Source organism: Lissotriton vulgaris, chromosome 7 (assembly GCF_964263255.1).
Source record: "Lissotriton vulgaris chromosome 7, aLisVul1.2, whole genome shotgun sequence".
Taxonomy (NCBI): Eukaryota; Metazoa; Chordata; class Amphibia; order Caudata; family Salamandridae; genus Lissotriton; species Lissotriton vulgaris.
The window spans coordinates 1,628,363,539-1,628,377,768 of NC_141695.1; the positions used below are offsets into that span (position 1 = coordinate 1,628,363,539).

At 46.6% G+C, this 14,230-nt stretch overlaps 1 protein-coding gene across 1 annotated transcript in view; it reads left to right on the forward strand.

The window, feature by feature from the left end:
- LOC147706149 (uncharacterized) overlaps positions 1-5,448 on the forward strand; it is a 389,457-nt gene extending 384,009 nt beyond the window's left edge. Inside the window, exon 5 of the mRNA XM_086932584.1 lies at positions 5,127-5,448. The gene's annotated coding sequence lies outside the window, so the exon portion shown is untranslated. The remainder of the gene's footprint in view (positions 1-5,126) is intronic.
- The last annotated feature ends 8,782 nt before the right edge of the window (positions 5,449-14,230 follow it).

Below are 14,230 nucleotides of genomic sequence, written 5' to 3' on the forward strand. Positions count from 1 at the left end.
CAGAACTATCCAACTGGATGCACGGCCATTATTTAAAACTGAACGCTGACAAATCAGAAATTCTACTCTTTGGCGGGGCCAAACAGCTCTGGGACAACACCTGGTGGCCAACTTCTTTAGGTTCTCCACCAATCCCCACATCGTCTGCTAGAAATCTAGGAATTCAGATGGACACCACTCTATCAATGAAAAGCCATGTCTCTTCAATATGTGGAAAAGGATTTGCCATATTAAAAAGATTGAAAAGGGTTTTCCCCTGGATCCCACTTGAATGTCGACAGATCCTAGTCCAGTCGTTACTAGTTAGCAGGCTGGACTATGGCAACTCACTATTTGTAGGTATGTCGGACTACTTATTTAGGAAATTACAACTGGTCCAGAATGCCGCAGCAAAAGCTGTTTGCAACAAAAAAAAGTACGATTCTGCCACAAGTTGTCTGAGAGCTTTACACTGGCTGCCCATGAGACAAAGAGCTACGTTCAAGATGCTATGTATTGCCTATAAAACGCTTCACAATACAGGCCCTTACATTCTTCGAAATAAAATTAAGTTCTATGTCCCAGCGCGGAACTTACGTTCACAAGCCTCTGCCAAAGCTGCCACTACTCGGATTAAGCTTTCCAGAATGGGCGGAAATGCCTTTTCACATATTGCTGCGAAAAGCTGGAATGAACTACCGATTAACCTCAGACTCACAGACTCCTACCCCACCTTCAAGAAGAAACTAAAAACTGCACTATTCCCCACTTCAGAATAATTAATTTGCTCCCAGGTCTCTGCCTTGGTTCTACTGTTATTTTTTGCAGCGCCGTGATATCCTTGTAGGATGAGTGTTGCGCTATACAAATACAAATAACAATAACAATAACAATATATATATATATATATATATATAAAAACACCACAGTTGCCCATGTGGGGAGCCACACACCTTCAGACTCACAGCGCCACGTGGGTGGAAGAGAGCAGGGCAGGCACTCCGCGCTCCAGTTCAGCCATACGCGTTTCGGGCTGGACGCCCTTGATCACTGGCACAGAGGGACAGGAACCGGTTTAGAAGAACACTCCTTTATTAATCAATTTGAGTCCCCGCCCCCTATATATATATCCAGCTCCAGAAATAAGTCACAGGCCCTCTCAGGGGTAATCCTTCTTCAGATTTATTGGCACAGATAACAAAACAAACCTGTTTCAGCGGTGTGCCTTCGGCCGCCACGTTTTGCCTCATTAGATACATTGTCATACACAGTGATTGGAAGTCAGGCAGAGCATCATAACAAAGGTCAGGCATAGAAACTATATGACCCGCCTTACTTGAGTGGTGTGCTACATCATCATCACATAAATTGAACATGAGCCCCCTCTGTGAGCACCTCTCATTCAAGGCCTGCATACCCAGACTGTTTAAATGGCAGAACAACATTAAATACCTCACCTCGTAGATGCAGCGGAATTCTGCATGCATGCCCTGTATGGGCAAAACACACAAGATGATAGACGGAATGTTGCACATTGGCAAAACAATCACCCCCATCATCTGTATAGGCAGCACCTCCCCCAGGAACCTACCTCTGCTAACTTCGCAGGGCATGAAAACTATGTGTCCCACTGTACTTGCGTGGTGTTTATGACGATGTATTTAATGAGGCAAAACGTGGCGGCCACCTACACTGAGGAAGGCGTACCACTGAAGCGCGTTTGTTATGTTTAATTTGTTCTTGGAATGGAGTTTGCATCACTTTGGCTCCTTTCCTTCCAAGTTGGGCACAGGTTAGCTTCACTTTATGACAAGAGAATACCCTACCTTACCATTAATGTCTCTCTCTCAGCTATCTCTGGACATGAGCCTGTAGGATGGCATTGTAAGCACCCTTCACCTGCAGACTCTTGGAGGGAGCCCACCTCTCGTGCCAGGATATTTCTCAACCTTCAGTGTCAATATGACTCTTCGTTCTGGCCCTAAGGCCTTCAATACCAACCTCACTCTGAAAAAACTCTTCTCCAGGTTGGCCAGGGTGTTGAGCTTGAGTTTGATTAAAAGAATCTCAAAGGGTGTAATTTGTAGGAATACAAAAACTTGGTGCAGTTCTGTTTCCTGCTGTTACTTCCCAGGCTGCCTCATTTATATTGTAGGAGGTATGGAGATGTGAAAGGCTGTCCTCGCTCTTTATCATTCTCTATAGTTCCAGTGTCTTATTGGAAGCCTCAACAGGCCCTCTGACACCTACCATTGCATGAAGGATCCACCGCTTCATGGGTGAAGCAGTAATCTTTTTTTTTTTTTTAATTTTTTTTATTACTGAGAGTTTGTGTACACGTATCACGTAACAAAAAGCAATTCAATCCAGAAAATGCAGTATGCCCATTGACATATAAGAACAAATAATGGTCAAAATCAAAGCCAGTTCTTTGCATTTCATGTAGCCACAAATCACATTCTAAATAAAGTAAGCTATACAGAAAAGAGAATCCTAAGGCATAACATTTACAGACCCACTTGAGAGACCCCCCCATCCTTGCCGCTCTCCATCTGGCTACTGGTGCCCACAGCCGTAGCCCCATTTCTTTGGTTTTTAAGCCCTTGAGCTCATATAGGGCACCCTCAATGTTATGGATGCCGAGAAGCCTACACATCCACATTTGAAAAGTTGGAGCCTCTCTCTCTTTCCAGGCGGCTGATAATAATATCCGGAGTACAGCTGCCGCTATAAAAACTAAGGCTTCCTTCTCGATGCTTAAATTCAATTTAACATCACACCCAATAATCAGTAATGTTGGGGATAAATTCAATTTGACGTCTAAAAGTCCCTCTAGAAAAGCCGCTATCTCTGATTTGATTAATTCCAATTTCTCACACCCATGAAACATGTGCACAATATCCGCTGGTCCTCTACCACATCTAGGGCAATCACTATGTTCGTGGTGTTCCACAAGAAGGGCAAACCTAAAGAAAACCCGGGGTCCTATCGGCCTATCTCCCTAGTCAATGCTGATAACAAGTTATATTCTAAGATCCTGGCTACCCGGTTTGGGAGGGTCATCGCAGCTCTTGTATCGCCCTGGCAGCATGGGTTCATCCCAGGGAGAGGTACGACGGATCACATCAGAAGGGCTATCACTGTGTTTGATATCTGTGCTGCCAGTGGGGAGGGGGCCGCGATGGTCCTCCTCGATGCGGAAAAGGCATTTGACCGGGTAAGGTGATCTTTCTTGTAGAAAGTGCTGGAGGAGAGAGGGTTCGGACCAAGGTTCCGACAAGCCATACAGGGAATGTATTCTACTCCTTCAGCTAGGATCCAATTGATGGGGGGGAGCTCAGAAAAATTTAGTATAACGAGGGGGACCAGACAGGGTTGCCCCTGCTCTCCCATTTTATTTGCGTTGTACATCGACCCTTTAATAATTCAAATAATGTCTAATACATTGATAAAACCTGGAGTTATAAAAGGATTCCAAACAAAACTGCTCGCATATGCGGATGACCTTGCCATTATCACAAATGATCCCGAATCTACTATGAGGGAAATAGTGACTTTGACAAACTCGTTCGGGGAATGCTCAGGATACAGATTAAATGAGGCTAAAACCCAAATTCTGTGCTCTAAAAATATAATTAAACGGGATGCTAGATATGTCAATTCGGTGGTGTATCTTGGTATAACACTTAATTCACAACCAGGAAATATAATTAGAGATAATTTTACACCACTTCTGAAATCAATGGAACAAGATTTAAAAAGGATGGATACTTTACATCTAACGATAATAGGTAGGGCTAATGCCATTAAAATGACTATGTTTCCCAAGATTTTGTACAAGTTTAGGTCTATCCCTTTTAAAATAGAGGATAAACTAATAAAGGAAATTGAAGCAATTTTTATGAAATTTATATGTCAATACGGCAAGATCAGAAGATCAAATAAATTTATGTCTTTACCTCAGGAAAGGGGAGGTTTGGATATGCCAAATATCAGGAATTATCACTGGTCCTGTCTCCTTATAGAAATGGCAATACTGTTTGATCGGGGGGGCGGGACAGGGAAGGGGCCAAGATGACATTCCATCTATATTCCAGCTGGCATTGGGCAATGAAGCTTTCGGGGTACTCTTGCGGAAAACGAAAGAAGGTATTATAAGAAAACCCGGTATAAACTGCTCAAAGATATAATGGGAATTTCTAGGTATAATCACCATACTCCTCTGTGGAATTCTGGACTTTTCCCAAATTTGTGTATGGATGGATCTTGGAGGCATTGGGAGCAGCAGTGCATTGTAACACTGGGGCAAATAATAATGAAAGATGTATGTGGATCACTGCAGGACCTAAGGATGCGATATTCATTATGGGAAGGGCAAGAATATAAATATCTTCAGGTGGTAAACACAATTAGAGCAGTAAGACCCCGAATAATTTTGGGGAAAAGGAGTGCACTTCTGGATTATCTGAAGGGTGGGGGGCGCAGAATAAATGGACTGTATAACATTTTTATGGAAAGCTCTCCAGACGACATGGTCAAGACTGAGGCTGCTTGGGCGTTGAAATTGGGGGACCCAGAGATTGATCTGGATAGGGCCCTTTCACTGGACAAAAGATTCCTCAGCTCCTCCAATCTTAGAGCTCAACATCTTAAAACCTTATTTAATTTATATTATATGCCATCCAAGCTGTTTGATTGGGGGTGAAGCAGTAATCAATGTACCAAGGCTTGGCCCTTACTTGGCCAGTGATTCAATGGCTTCCAAAGCCTTATTTCAACCCCATTAAACAAATAGGCTGCCTTGGTGCTTGATATACTTTGAATGTGCAAAGGGAATTTTTTGTAGGCCGTGCAGAGAAAATCAAAATTAAATGAAATCGAAGGTGGCACATACTCCAAGCCACAATTTCCACCCATTGCTTTTTTTCTGACTACATCATAGCTGTCCCTCTGTACACAACAAATAGTAACTTTCCCATTTCTTAAGACAGGAGACTAGAGAAGGTGAAAAATTGTTTGGCAAGTGGTATTTGCTTGGCTTATTGACATTTAATTATTGTTCTTTTGCATGCTGTTGCCTTTCTGTTGTTTTTCACATGCAATTCTGGAATTACACCTTAAACCTTCTCCTCTCTTCCTCCTTATAGCCTCACTGGCCATAGATGGATTAGACCTTCCTTTCGCAAAATCTCCCATGGTTTATGTGTTGAAGTTGATGCCTGAACTGTCCTCCTGCTGTTGAAGCATATAGCCTGATGTGGGAATCCTCAAATTTGGTGCCATTGTCAATCACTGTTCCTGATGTTGAAGTGCATCGGATTGAACAACTTCTCCTTTACCCAGATTTGTTGCTTTTTCTTTCTGTTGTGTCTGTATGCCATGTCTGCTGAGTAATGGAATATCTCCTTGATTTAGTGGGATTGGTTAGAATTGTTATTGTAGGAATGTGGAATATATTTAGCCATAGCTAACTGGAAGACAGTTGAATCTGGTACTTGGTACATGAAGATGTACATAATTTCTCACATTTATGGGTAGATTAAAGTGCTTCTTCAATAACACATCCATCTCTTCTCAATCAATATTGCTGACAAGCGAACCACACAAAGCCTATGCTACCTGCTGCTCGCTGTAGTTTCTGTTGTGGGTTGTTTACATGATGGCAGATATGGCTTGACTTTACTTCTAGCTCAATCCCTTATACAGTGTGCCTTCCTCTCCCCCGTTAGTCCATGGGGTTGTCAAAGTCTCTCATTCTGTTTGCCTCAGTTTTGCTGCCTTTTAAGTGGTGCTTGTAAATATGCCCCCTCAATGAGGATAGTCCATTACTTCCTATGCATGATAACATAGACAAGATCAGGCACGTGCCAGACACATTTTCAGCAGCACAAGTACCTCGAGGGATTCTGACTGCCTGTTCTCTTTTACTAGACAAAACAGACACAAATCTAATTGGTATATGATCTAACAAGATGGCGGAGGCCTTTGCTACTGCGCACGCGACAGTGGACGCTCCACCCTATTGGGAGATAGCCTCCTGCCTGTTGGGATCTCATTTCTCAAAGGGGATCCTCAGTTGCAGCGGGTGCACTTTCAGACAAGATGAATGCCCAGTGCGATGTCTTTCTTTGCCCGTTCCCCGTTCATTTTTTAGAGACAACCGCCTGAGGCATGACTTTTTGTTTTTCAAGCCCAGGTATGCCACGCTGGGTCTTGCGGAGGTATTATGTACCAGAAGGATTGCTGTAAATAAATAGGCACTACCAGGGGTCTACCAGTAGTTACCAAACGTCTAAATGATCTTAGAAACCACCACTTAGGTGGCAGAGTAGAACCTTCACCATCTATACAAACTCCAATAGACTAAAAAAATCGAGAAAACAACAGACATATTTCAGTCAGAGGCTCAGGCGATTGGTTAATCACTGCAGGTCAATATGCAGCTACCTCTGGTTGCCTGATCAGCCATCACATCTCAATGGACAAGAATCCAACACTACAGTGCCATCTTCGTTTGGGATTGTTATGCAGTAGACGCATCCTTAGTACTGTCTCACCATGTGCTGGTACAATGGAATTTTCTGTACAGCATTATCCCCCACCATGCATGCAAGATGAGAGCACCCTGTAGGGTTCCAAAGAGTACTGAATTGTTTATGAGTAAAAAATACGAGAACCATTACGTTAGACATCACCTTGTCCTTAATCCCAGCGGTTTTATGTATATTTCAACACTGTTAGAATCCATGTACATTACTTTCAAGTACCTGACCAATTTTCAGTGCATCTCTGCAGTGGCGGCCGACACAATGAAGGAGTGGTGAGGCAGGTGGAGGAGGAGCGGGGAGGTTGATAATTAAAAAAAAACATTTACTTGAAGCTGCCGGCAGCATCGCTCCTCACGCCTTGGTGTTCTGCTGCTTCCAGGTCTCAGCAGAACTGGGAGAGCAGCAGAGACTATCTGTGCAATCCCTGCACTGCTCTCATGTTATGAGAGCAGTGTGGGATTGGCCTGAGTGGGCTGGTATGACACCTTGCTCAGGACAGGGAGTCTGTGCTGTTTCTCCAACCCGGATGTTCAATACAGCCCAGTTGGAGAAACCTAAGTGAGCATGTGTGTTTAGTCAGCCGGAGGTGCTGGCCAACCACACCTGCTCACTTATTAGTGTACAAACCAGTCCTCCTCCCCCTCCCATGGCCCGACACCACTCCTCCCTGCACACGCTGGCTCAGACACGGAAAACAAAAAATAAAACGATGATAGTATATCGTTTAATTTTTCACCTGTTTGCTCTGAGCCTGTGGGGCGTTTTTGAAGCATCATCTGTAGTCCTCCAGCAGAGGCGTAATATGATGCATAGCAGGAGATGGTAATTAGGGAGGAAAAGATTTTCAATGTCCAGTCCTGTCTGATAGTAAAAATACATACGTTTTTGATAAGGGCGACACATGGGCAGAATGCTGTCGTGCATGGTGTGGCATTGTTCATGTTCATGGCCAAAAGCTTTATTTCGATAAATAAATACCATTAAAGCTGGGCAAATTTGGATAAAAAATGCATGAAAAAGGCATACAATACACTTCTTAAAAAGATCATAAAATACATTATATAAAATGTTTAAAAAGAATTTGTGCACAAAGAATAGTCAATGAAGTTAGAATTTTTTGGATATTATAAAAACTTGGTGTGCACCAGTGTAATGACGAAGGGGAGTGGAACAATATAAAACAGAGTCCATTTTCAAAGTTCATGGTTTAGGCTTTAAAATCCTTGCTCTAATGCCCCATGCCCACTTGAGGTATTTGGCAAGGCCACACGCATAGAGATCCCGGGAATCTGATTTTAAGATGCGCAAAGCGGCTAAGTGGCTGCCGGTACCCAGGTGGATGCAGACTGGCTTCAGCCAGCACCTCCTGGGGGCCTTGTAGGCTGGGCAGAAGAACATGAAGTGGGCAATTGTCTCAGACAAGGCATCACAACATGGGCAAGAAGCTGAGGTTTGGTATGGAGGCGACCACTGCGCAGTCATTTCTCTTAATCGCAAGGTGCCTACCCTAAACTTAAAATATAGAGCTCTGTCGTGTGGCTGCTGGACGAAATCTAGGTAAGGCTCATAGCAGGGGGAAGTCTTGTGCTGCAAAAACTCTTCTGAGAACCTGACTAATCTTGTGTTTAGACCTTCATTTTTAGTAACCCACTGCCAGTACAGCCTCTTGACCTCGGCCTTAGGAGGGGCAGATCTGTTCTTCCAATCCTCACTAAGGCCCAAATCACAGAGAAGTTTCTTTACATTAATGAGCCAGGGGATTTTCTGCCACCCATCCATGCCCATGATCTCGCCCAGACCCATTGCATACTTTGATAACTCTTGGGTCCGCCACAGGCGTACCCAGAGCAAGAGTGGGCGGAGTCGTGCCGTATCCCTAATTGAATGGCAGCCTAAATCATATAGAAGGGGCTTAGTGGGAGCCCTCTGGGGGAGCATCATTAGACCCTTTAGGAATTTGTTCTCCGATTGAGTGATTTGGTCTATGTTAGAAAAACCCCACAGTTCAGCACCATAGTGGGCTGAACTTACTGCCTTGGCCTTGTAGATTGTGAGGGCGGGGGCGATTGGTCTGCTCACCGAAGAGCGATGTTCTTTTAGTAATGACCCTACCACCCTTTTATGGGCCAGGAGCATTTTCTGGGTGTGTGAAGACCAACTCATTGAATCGGAAATACGAATGCCCAAATAGTCAAAGGTGGTTACCCTTTCTAACTGGACGGTATTTAACACTGGGGGTTTCTAAAAGTTTTAGATGGATTGAGGGTGAGGAACTTCGTTTTTGTGGTATTAATAGAAAGCCCTCTCATTGTGCAGAAGCGTTGGAAATGGTCAAGGAGGGTCTGCAATCCGCTGGAGGTTTTGGAGAGGAGCAGGGTATTGTCGGCAAACAGGAGTGTTGGAATCTTCCCGCCCGCCAGGGATGGGGCATCAGATGGTGTTTGCTGCAAAAAATCAACCACCCCATTCACGTACAGAGAGAATAGGGTGGGAGCTAGCACACATCCCTGGCGAACTCCCCTGTTCACCGGTATTCGAGATCTTTTTTCCCCCTGTGGCCCCCATCTCACTTGGGCAAAATTGCCCCTGTGTAGGCAGATTAGTATACTTACAATATACATTGGGACCCCCTGCTCTACCAGGACCTGCCACAGGCACTCACGTGGGACCAGGTCAAAGGCAGTCTTAAGATCGATAAAAGCAAGATAAAGACTGCCTTTGCCAATTCTCACCACCTTCCAATAAAGGAGGAGCAACCTGAATGCCTGCTCGATAGTCCCCATGCCTGCTCTAAAACCAGCCTGGTAGTCCAAAAGGACTTGATTTTCATCTGCCCAGGCTAGGATTCTTTCCAGCAAAACACGTCCTACCACCTTTTGCGTGGAGTCTAAGAGGCTTCTAGGGCGATAATTTGCGGGATTATCCCTAGCATCCTTCTTAAAGATTGGCACCACTTCCGCCCCTTTCCAGGAGTCCGGAATCGGACAACCCCTATCAATTGAATTCAGAAGTAGTACTAGAAATTTGGCCCAGGTTGTGGGATCAGCTCGAAGGAGATATCCTGGTAGGCCGTCAGGCCCAGCAGCTTTTGCTGGGACTATTCGGCAAATGGCTGTTTCTACCTCCTTTTCTGTAAACGGAAATGGGTTGGAATCCCCTAGGCCACGAGTACTCATAGTACGGCCCGCAGGCTGGTGGCGGCCCGGCAAGCCTTCCGTGGCGGCCCGCGGACCATGAGACATCCTAGCCGTGTTTTCAGAATGTCTGCAAACACTCTGCTGCTCTGTGGGGGCCCGTCGATTCAATCGAGGGAGGCCAGAATGGAGCTGCAGGGGCGCTAAGAGGAGGAGAATTCAAATGCAAATGTTCTGTGAAGTGCTGTGAAGTGCTCCGGTGGGGGCTGTGTGTCTGTGCGCGCTGGGGAAGCTGTCTCAGCCCGTGACAGAGACAGAGGGAGAGGGAGGGAAAGGGAGACCTAGAAATGGAGACAGAAAGGGAGGAGGGCGACCGAGGGAGATGGAGTGAGGGAAGGGTATCCTAACCACAGAGAGTTGGGCAGTCCAGCAATAAAGGACATTAACGAGGAAACACCAAACCCAGTGTGTTATTGCTTTAGAAATGCTGCTTTGATCAGAAAAACAAAACAATCACTGATGGTGGTGGGCCTTCAAGGTGATATGCTCAAACCACGCATTCAATGTCACCAAAGTACAAGAGGTGGCTATGTTATGTTCATTTAAGCTGTAGGGCACTTGAATCACCCCAGAAGGGGTATCTCAGTGCCAGAGTGAACATGGACAAGGCAGAGTTAGTATGACCTGTGAAGTGCTGTGAAGTGCTCGGGTGGGGGCTGTGTCTGTGCGCGCTGGGGAAGCTGTCTGAGCCCGTGACACACAGGCAGGGTGAGATGACAGAGGATGACAGAGGGAGTTAGAAGGACAGAGACAGAGGGAGGGAGGGAAAGGGAGGGAAGACAGAGACAGAGGGAGAAGGAGGGAAAGGGAGACCGAGAAATGGAGACAGAGAAAGGGAGGAGGGCGATCAAGGGAGATGGAGTGAGGGAGATGGAGTGAGGGAGATGGAGTGAGGGAAAGGGAGTGAGGGAAGGGGAGTGAGGGAAGGGAGTGAGGTAAGGAAAGGAGTGAGGGAAGGGAGTGAGGAAAGGGGAGTGAGCGAGGGAAGGGAGTGAGGAAAGGGGAGTGAGGGAGGGAAGGGGAGTGAGGGAAGGGAGTGAGGGAAGGGAGTGAGGTAAGGGAAGGGAGTGAGGAAAGGGGAGTGAGGGAAGGGAGTGAGGGAAGGGGAGTGGGGGGGGAAAGGGAGTGAGGGAAGGGAGTGAGGGAGGAAAGGGAGTGAGGGAAGGGAGTGAGGGAAGGGGAGTGGGGGAGGGAAGGGAGTGAGGGAAGGGGAGTGGGGGAGGGAAAGGAGTGAGGGAAGGGGAGTGGGGGAGGGAAGGGAGTGAGGAAAAGGAGTGAGGGAAGTGGAGGGAGGGAAGTGGAGAGAGGGAAGTGGAGGGAGGGAAGTGGAGGGAGTGAGGTAAGGGGAGGGAGTGAGGGAAGGGGAGGAAGTGAGGGAAGGGGAGGGAGTGAGGGAGGGAAGGGAGTGAGGTAAGGGGAGTGAGGGAGGGAAGGGAGTGAGGGAAGGGGAGTGAGGGAGGAAAAGGAGTGAGGGAAGGGGAGTGAGGGAGGGAAAGGAGTGAGGGAAGGTAGTGAGGGAAGGTAGTGAGGGGAGGGGGTGAGGAAGGGGAGTGAGGAAGGGGAGTGAGGAAGGGGAGTGAGGAAGGGGAGGGAGGGAAGGGGAGTGAGGGAGGGAGAGAGGGGAGGGAGTGAAGGTGAGGGAAGGGGAGTGAGGGAGGGAGAGGGAATAGGGGGAAGGAGAGAGGGAGAGTGAGTGATACAGTCAGAGTGAGTGAGACAGAGGGAGACCGGGGAGGGAGAGAGGGAGAGAGGGAGATAGAGGGATGGAGGGAGGGAGGCAGAGAGAGAGAGAGAGAGATAGAGGAGGGGGAGAGAGAGAGGTGTGTATGCCGGGTCTTGTAGCTCAGTGGATGAAGGCGTCCGCTGCAGGGACTTGTGTTCAAACTCATGGTCACAGTTTTTTTGTTGCTCCCGCCCGCCCCGCCCCGCCGACCCCGCCCCCACCGGTGCGGCCCTCGGACACATACCACACTGTAACTTTGGCCCCCGAGAGAACGTTTGTGAGTACCCATGCCCTAGGCTTAGTCGAGGATCGACTGGCGGGCCATCTAAAATAGCTTCTCCATCGTCAGTGTAAAGACTCTTCAAATGGTCAAACCACACTTTGCAAGTGATATTATTAGTGATAAGCTCAGAGTCAGGGCACATTTTTTTCCTCAGTAAATCCCAGAATAAGTTGGCATCCCTTCCCAGGCTAGCAGCCGAAAGGGTCTGCCAGTGCTGCTCCTCAAAATCTTTTTTTGCCTTTAGGACTGCCTCCTTATACTCCCTTCTTGCTAACGTTATGCCAGTTCTAGACTTAGTTTTAACGGCCTTTATCAGTGCCGTTTTTTTCTGCCTACAAGATGCCGTAAACCATGTGCCACTAGAATTACTCCTAGGCTGTATTTTATTGCTATTTGTGTTAAAAAAAGAGCCCAGGGTTTTTATGGTTTCCTCGTAGATTATAGGTATCTTCTGCGTGGCATCACTATCGTTTGAGATAGTTTGTAACCCTAGCAAGACTCTGGATAAAGTAGATCTAATGCCCGATAGTTTTAATTTGTCAAGGGCAACTTTACTCCATTTAAGGTGCCTCCCAGAATTAGATGGAATTATTTCTCTAGTCTGTGTTGGGTTGGTTTTTGCGGAATTAACATGCTTAGTCGACCATTGCAATTTAAGCGAAAGGTTTATGGGATTATGATCGCTGTCAACAGTTGGGAGAACCTCCATATCCAGTAAGTTCCTCCAGGAGGTACAATCAAGTAAGATGTAGTCAATCCTGGAGGAATGCCCAGGCCTATTGAATGTATGGGTTCCCGACAAATCCGACTTTGACCTTCCATTGGTTGCCCTTAGCCCATATTCCAAGCATAAGAAGTTCATCTGTATCGCTACTTGGGACCACTTTTTCACATGCGGTAGATTCAATAGGGGGATTCCCAATTTAGCATCTTCCTCATCTGTGCCCAAGATGTCATCCGAGGCTAACGGTTCAAAAGTACAATTGAAGTCTCCCACTACCAGGGTGTAGGATCCCACAAGGCAGCAGGAGAGTTCAGCTTCCAGGCACGCAATGATGAGAGATTGCGCGCCACCCCTTCTACCGCGAACATAAATATCAAAGATCTCAAGTATCTTTGAGGTCTTATTGTCCTTCAAAGTTATCCTGAGGAGGTCAGGGCAATTGCAGTCTATCTGCTGGACTGAGCAATCGAGTGAGATGTTGATCCAAATCAGCAGACCACCAGATGGCCGCCCCTATTTAGAAATTGATGGAACTGCTGGAATGTGGTAAGTAGCCAAACCTACTTTATGGTGGGCTACCAGGCTCCAAGTCTCCTGAAAGAGACAGATGTCGTATGTACCGACAAAACTGTTCCATTCAGGCAGAGCTAGATTCTTTTGTAGCCCAGCAATGTTCCAAGACAAGATGTTAAAGGTTGGAATGATGGCTCCTGTATCACTCTTGGTGGGCCCCCAGGTGGTCTGCATTGGGGTAATTTCAGTTGTACTACATATTGCTGTGCGTGTGATGGATGAAATGCCTAGATTCCCCGGATTGGTAGATCTATATGCAGTGTGGGAAGGCTCAGGTTTATGTGCAAGGGCCTGAACGTGTGCAGTGAAGAGACTACCCGTTCCGGAATCATTCCTAATCAACGGCTTAAGTAAAGTGTGCCCACGGGTACAGTTGGGGGTATTTGTTAGTCAATCAATTTCACTTAGGTCGGATCCCCTTGGAGAATTAGGTGCTGGGGGAGATGCCACTACATTTGTACCCAAAATAGTTGTGGATGCTCTAAATTGGATATTTGAAGTACTGGGAGCACAAGTCCTGAATTCCAAAGCCAAGAGACTCTCAGCCAAAAAATGAGAAGCCAGTGTAAGTTCAACTGCATCTACATGGTGATTATGGGCTGAAATCCTCCTAGCTTTTAGGATGTCCTCTCTTATCAATGATCGGCATCCCCTGACATGTCTAATCCAGTGGGTAACCTTATTAATAAGAGAGTCTTCCTGTTCCTGACCCAGATACATGTATACAATGTGCTTACCAGAAAGGCCCCGTGGCACTAGAAGTTTTTGGACAGGTCTTAAGGTGGAATTGGAACGATGCAAGGCTGGAGAATGGGCGTTTTTGCTGTGAGTGGTTTCTGCAGCGGTGCTTGTAGGCCTTCTGTTTTGACTCAGAGGTGGTGGTATGGCAGGGCCCGTAGCTGGAAGGGGTAAAGTGGGGCATATGGTGCGAGGCTGGGGATGACCTGCCGATCTAGCTGGTTAAATTTCTGGATTTGCCACTTTTGAAGGGTGCAATTTGGCAGGGAGATTGATTGGCAACTGGGGGGACGGCAATTTCTTGACAGTTGCTGATAGTTCCAATACTATATCTTTCAGATCTCTCACCTGGATAGTTAGGCTATTTATTAAAGCTATTAGCATCGGACCATTTGCGCCCGGCACCATAATCCCCTCCATCTGAAGTTGAGTCAGTACCTGTGGTTCAGGAGCACTAGGCTGATTATC